At 28.7% G+C, this 7,122-nt stretch overlaps 1 long non-coding RNA gene across 1 annotated transcript; it reads right to left on the bottom strand.

Moving 5' to 3' along the window:
• Positions 1–5,295: 5,295 nt before the first annotated feature.
• Positions 5,296–6,664, bottom strand: LOC107903757 (uncharacterized). Its single transcript, XR_001685948.2, has 2 exons — positions 6,274–6,664; positions 5,296–5,826 (listed from the first exon to the last, which is right to left on the bottom strand). It is a non-coding gene; the product is annotated as an uncharacterized lncRNA (long non-coding RNA).
• Between the last annotated feature and the right edge of the window lie 458 nt (positions 6,665–7,122).

Here is a 7,122-nt window from a genome sequence, read left to right as displayed (position 1 = left end):
AAACAGTGACAAAAAATGGGATAGGTTAAACATTGCTTTTAATGACCATTGTGTGTTTCGGTGAACTGAACAACATAAGTCAGCAATGTGAAAGTGAAGCGAGGCCACTTCAAGAGGAATATTGGGGCATAGTTCTCTCAAACTCTTGCAAAACCAGGAGATGTTCACGGCTATATGAACATACCAATGAGAACTAAAACCTTGCCAGAGAGGTAGTTGTGTGAGGTATATCATCGTTTACACAAAAGGCAGAACAGTTCAAGAACATCACGTCTACTGATCAACTAGTAAAGTAAATATAATTTCACAAAGGAAGGTTCAATGGTGGATACCTACCTATCCTATGCAACTATCGATCGTAGATTCTATCACCACATCGAGTCAATGTTTTTTTATAAAACTATCAATTTTCATTCATGTGGGGGGTTGTTGGAAAAATTGCTTTTATGGGAACTTTGAGGCATATTCTCAATAGGTAAAGGTAGAGAGTCGAATTATAAAATTATTGTTTCATATTCTACTCCATGAGACCTTTACAACGGTATATCATATGCTCAGAATGGTTGAATGATGAATGAGAAATTGATGCTCAAAGTAAGCTACTTGGAAATATTGTTGAGGAAAAGAAAAGGCTTAGATCCCACATAGGTTAGATACCAAATGTGAGATATGTTTATATATGTAAACTCTCTTGAAAGGTAATTGAATGACTAAGCTTGTAACATTGCCTCGGGCACAGGGGGTGCAGGTCCAAACTCGACAGGGTTGGGGCGCACCCGCACGACTTGGGCGATGCAAAATGTTCAGACCGGTCAGGCCTATTGTCAAATTTATTTTCCTCAGCAGACAAAATTTGCTTATATATGGAAAACTTATCTTATTGATTTGATTCCAATAATCTAATTAAAATTTTCAATCAAATTGATGTAATGGGATTTTGTAGATACTTTTTCCAAAATTTCAACACTCTGCATGCCTATAAAAGGCAATGATTTCTGAAGGGTTTTACACACTCATACTCATAATTTCTCTTGCTGAAACTCTGTTGCTCTCAAAAAATCTTCTTTTTCTTCCTTCGTATTTTCAAGCATTCCAGTTATAGAAAAATGCATTGTTCGTTTGTTGATTGTTGTAGGGGTGTTGCTACTTTGATCACCGGTGTTGTTGTATCCTGGGAGACATTCGACTAACGTTACTCCAAGTACCATAGGAGCGGCTGAATCTATCTTAAGGATATTGTGTTTCACAGGGATCAACGTTTCATAAAATCTCGATTCTCCTTTATTTCAAATGTTTATTATGCTTTTATTTAATTTTTGTATTTGATAAATTATTTATAAATCATTTTATTTATATTTTATTTCATATGTATTTATTTATAATTTATTTATTTTTTTCGCTAATGTATTTTATCCAACAAGTTTATCATTGAGGGGAGGCCACATTCGGAATTGGAGGCAGAACCAATGGTTTCATTGAAGAGTTTTGATTTTGATCACTTTTGAGAAAATAGTTAAAACTAATTTTTGTTCTCGTGTGATACACAATTTGACGTGTGTATTTATTAAAATATGTTTTATTTATTTATTAAAAATTTTGTATAATTTTTTTATGTTTAATAATAAGTATAATTTTTAAATTTAGAAACTATGATTAGAATTTTATAGTTCAGAAAAGGAATTAACGTTGTAATATAATTCAAAAAAGAAATTTATATTCATATGTTTGCTAATTAGTATACTCGGTGTTTTTTGACAGTCATATATTTGGCCATTTCTAGCACTTCCATAATCCATAATATTATAAAAGAAGAAATTTTTTCTTTACTGAAGATTTCATTTTCCATATCAAAATCAAAAGCATAAAATGTTTCTTCACTGAATATTTCCTTTCTGAAAGCTAAAAAAGAAAAAGAAAAAGAGACAGTGCAAAACCGAAAACAAACTTCACAATTTTGACTAAATATTTTGTGAATATAATAAATTTATTTTAGAAAATATATAAAGAAAAATAATTGACTATAATTTTTATGAAGACGAATGAATTTTTCTTTTGACAGGACGATTGAAATTGAAGGGGATTTATATAAATGTAAGCAATAGTGATACAGTTAATGATGAGCAAATAGCAAAGCATAAACTAAATTATCTCTTTAATTTTCTTAATTAATCATAAAATCAATAGTATGATTTTTAAATTTAAAATTCTTAAAAATTGAGGTGAGTCAAATAAATTAATTTCCAAAATTAGCATGAATTCAGTAATTTAAACATAGGAATTAAGTAAAATATATTTAATATTAAAATTCTTGTACAAAAATCTTATTATACTATGGTTTTAAATTAATTTCCTAAATTAACATCTATTGATTTAAAAAATTAGCATGAATCCAAGTCGCTGCACTTGATTGTCAAATGTTTTTCATATATTTAGTAAAACATAAGTTCAATTTATAAAAAAATCATATTATATTAAAATTTAAAAAATTTAAATCACAATTGAAATTAAAATTTTAAATTAATACATATGACTTAAGTAAAATCTAAAAATTTCTCAAATAATCGTGGATTAAATAATTTCAAAATGAACTTTTTTTTAAGTTCAAAATGAAATCTTTATATGTTAAATTGTAATGTTAATGATATTTAATATTGAAATTTTAATTATATTATTATTAACGAATTTAGTTTTAAACAAAACTAAAATAAAAAATAAGACCCAAATTATTATTAAAATCAATTTATTTATGTGTCAACTAATTAATGGTGACACTTGAGAGATACAGAACTAATGTTGAACTAAAACTTATCTTAATTGTTTCAATATGTTACTTTAGATATATATTAGACATGTGCTGGCTCTCGATCTAGCTTGATGGTTTGGTTTACTTGGTTGAGAGTAACCGAAGAACATAGGTGATAGGTTAAAGATTATAGTGTTTGATGAATGGAGGTTTACAAGAGTTTGTTAAGCTAAAATTTCTAAAACAAAAAACGCTGAGATGACAACTTTTTTCAACAGCTGGTTGGGGATGAGATATGTGGAATGACATATCTGACCATACTTGTTCAAAAATTACCCTCTTTGCAGTGCCCTCAAACCTAATAGGGATGTTAAGATATAGTAGCCTTCATTTTCTCATTTTCACTTTCACCTCCAAAGTCCAAAGTAAATCTCAAAAAATAAAAAAAATAAAAACTCCACCGCGAATCTAAAAAAATCAACATTATCAAGAGAAATTTTCAATGGAGCTATTTCATCCTTGAATATTTATGTACTCTTAATTTATTTTTAATTTACTTGTGTAAAATAATTTCTTATACAACTTTATATTAATTAAAATATGCTACTTGAAAATTTTTTTTCAGAGTGTGACATAATTATCACTAATTTACATACTAAAAACATGACATAATTATCACCTAGAGTATAGTTTACAATTATATATGCTATTAACATTTATCAATTTCCACAAGGTTAATATTTGTAAATAAAGAACTTAAGAATTTTGCTTATTTAAATTTTAAAAAAGTATTCACCGATTAATTTCCATAATAGATGTTTTAATTGTTGTATTTTATTTCAATAATTTTAGCCAATACAGACTAAAGTATTATAAACAAATAAATAATTAACCATAAAATTTATAATGTCTTATTTGTAATTTTATACATATCAACTTCTAGCTATCAGCTAAGTTTTACCAAAAAATTTTAAATAAAAAGTTAATGGAATTAGTTAATCAAACTAATTAATAAAATTAGTTGGTCAAACCACCTATTACAATCAACTATCAACCAATTGTCAAACAAGATCAATAACTAGGGTTTATTCTTTTTCGAGATAGAAAATAATGATCATGATGATGAAAAACTGATTTAAATTTAAAAAAAAATTTAATTCATGTCTAAAAGTAAATCAATGCAAACATTCCATTAGTGAGTTAGTAAGTAAGTGATTAAAAAAGTTCATGATGATATTGAAAATTTTCATGATTGAAAGTACTGATTTAGTTTACTTGAAAATTGAAATAGTATTTTTGGCCACCAACTATATTAGTTTTCTTAGGTGTTAAAGTTTTTATTTTTTATAAAAGTGGAACATATTGTTATATTAACTATCCAAATTGTTATATTGGTTGAAAAGATTTTGTTGATATTTTTAATCAATTAAAAATTGGCACATAGTATTTTTATAATCCTACCAATTTGAACATGACATGTCTCGTTAACGTGGCCTTTATTTATTTTGAATTTTTTTTAAAAATATGTCTTTAACTAATTGGAAAACTAAAATCTTAAGTAATTTTTAATTTCTATATATATTACTTTTATTTGACTTCGTCTCTTTCGACAGCTTTTTCTTCTTCACGGAAAAAAAACCAAAGTTGACTCCAAATCATTCTCACCTATGAAAATGGCTTCTTCAGATTAGATCCCAAGATCACCCTTCTCTTGATAAAAAAACCTAACCGGCGTAGGTCAGATCCTTCGACCTATCTCCGAAACCCAAGTTTTCGTTTCACTGTCCCTTCATCTTCAGCAAGTTTTTATCTATAAACCAAATCTTTTCATGAAAGAAACACATTCTTCACAATGTAAAACCCAATTTTAGGAATTTTCAAATATAGTTTCTAGGATCTTTATGATCAACAACAATTTTCTATGTTTTTTAGAGATCCAACCTCCACGTATGTAAACGAGATATGCTTAATACAAAGCCTAACATTTGTGGAAATCAATGATTTTAAATTTGATGGGAACCATTAACAACAAATTTTCTATTCTTTTCATCTTAATCGGTTAAGAAAACGAAACAAAACAACAATTTATTTGAGAAAAACCGTAAGTTGAAAGAGTATAGATACGATACTATGTGAGAGAGAGAATTTTAAGTTTGGTACAAAATAAATGTATATTAGACTATTAATTTAATTAAAATAATTTCTTCAAAAAAATTATAGAGATAAAACGTTGAAGTGAATAAAAAAAATAAGTTATTATTATGGAAGTGAATATAATTTATTATAGTGGGCTTATGAATTTGATCTTGTACAATAATAAACTAGTTATTTGTTGAGCTGTAATCTACCAATAGAAGTCACCATTGCAACATAAATCAACTTGCATTATTTGATACCTTCACAATTTATTAAAGTAAGTGTTTTATTAATATCGTGGAATGATCCAAGCAATCAATGAAAATCAATTTATTCGGATAAATATATCTTGAAAATCGAATCGTAGCGATTGTATTAGAGGTTTATTAATAAAATTATTATTATACAAGAACTAATTGATTATTTAAATAAAATTTTTAGAATGCCACAACCAAGTATTAGTCTTGAACATTTTACTGCTCGATAGGTTTCTACAGTAGTCTACTTGTCTTGAGAGCAAACCTTGAGCTACCTTCCCTAAGGTACTCTATGTCTATAGACTTAAATTCAGCTGCCACTAATATTTTCTACCTTCTTTTGAATTGTTAAAAACTATTTATGCAAGAGCTTAATAAACCAATAATATTTTTTATGGTAAAGAGGACTTAATTGATTATTATTATTGTAAGAGCCCATTTTTGCCCGGGTCCAAAATAGAACCCCAAATTCCAAAATAAAACAGTCCATTACAGTTGCGGCCCAAAACCAAAATTAAATAAACCCAACGGGCCCAAAATATTAAAAAACCTAGCCCAAATAACATTAACAATTTCGGTAGAGGGGAGCAAACCCTAGCCCTCTCCAGCGCCGCATGCACGCCCTTGCCCCTGTGCGCCGCTCCAACTCCCTGCACGCCGCCGCCGCACTTCACCATGCTCGTCTGACACCTGCAAAGAATTGAATGCAACAACAAATGAAGAAGCACGCGGGCAATAATAGTAGTTAATAGATAATAAAGAAGAAGAAAGCATTTTGATTCGGCTATAAAAGCCCGAATCTTACAGTTGTATTTTTTTTACTAACACTAGAAATCAAAAAGCAACGCAAAAATATTGAAAGGTGGATGTGAATCTTTAAACTGTTTTCTTTTTCTATTTATTTACTTTTTCTTTACCTTATTTTTTAAGAATTTATCTCAATAAAACCAACGTTTTATAAACGAGATACATCAAGAGCAAAACAGTTTCAGATGATGTTTCTTTTTACTCTTTTTGCTTGAGTTTCTGCTTGTTTTTATTTATTTACTATTTCAGTGTATTTCATTTTCCCTTTTTTTCTTTTCTTTTGCATTCAAAATAATAAAAAAAATAAGAAAAGAGAGGAAGGAAACTCACCTCCCCGTCGTCGCTTGTCGTCGGCCACCAGCCATAGTGGTGGTGCGGTGAACCACTGAGGTGGCTCATCAGTCGGCGTCAAGGGCATTGGAGACCCCAGCAGAGAGGAGAGGCTCTTAAATTTTTTTTTCTTTCTCTAATGCTGCAGCAAAACCCTGTTTTAAGAAAAAATTGGCCCTTTTATAACACTGCAGTGGCAGTGTTTTAGGAACCCTTCCCAGACGCAAAACGACGTCGTTTTGGGGGGAACCCGCGTGTTTGATTCTTTGGGGTTATTTATGCGGGTATTCCCTCTGTTTTTTTTTGTGCTTTTAATTCAGTCCGTTTTCACTTTCTTTCCTTTTTAATTTGTCCCCATAATTTCCGAATCAAAACGCACAGCATAAGGGACTTTGGGTATTTATCTTTTCGCCCCTTGATACTTCCAACATGCGGCGAATTAGTCCCTTATTCCTTCTTTCAATATTTTAATTATTCCCATTAATTTCATTCTGATTTCAATCGCACCCTTGACCCTTCAGCCTCCATTTTTGTACATATATTGTTTTTTAAACTGCATTTGTATTTCTTTATTATTTAGGATTTCCTCTTAATTATTTTATTTTAAACTATTTTAGATTTATTATTATTTATTTCAAGTTTTATATACATTAATTATTTTAAATATATGTACATACATTATCTATTCTAGTTCCCTGTTTTATTTTTTAATATAAAAACAATTTTTCCTTTTTACATTCTTATATGATAATGTAAAAATTTTAGCTATTTATCTTAAGTATTTTATATATTATTTTATCTTATGTTAAAAGGTATTACATATGTTAATTATTTTAAAACTTTTGTACC

This window comes from Gossypium hirsutum, chromosome D05, assembly GCF_007990345.1.
Source record: "Gossypium hirsutum isolate 1008001.06 chromosome D05, Gossypium_hirsutum_v2.1, whole genome shotgun sequence".
Classification (NCBI taxonomy): domain Eukaryota; kingdom Viridiplantae; phylum Streptophyta; class Magnoliopsida; order Malvales; family Malvaceae; genus Gossypium; species Gossypium hirsutum.
The sequence above is the reverse complement of the archived record's forward strand: the minus strand, read 5'-3'. Positions and strand labels throughout refer to the sequence as shown.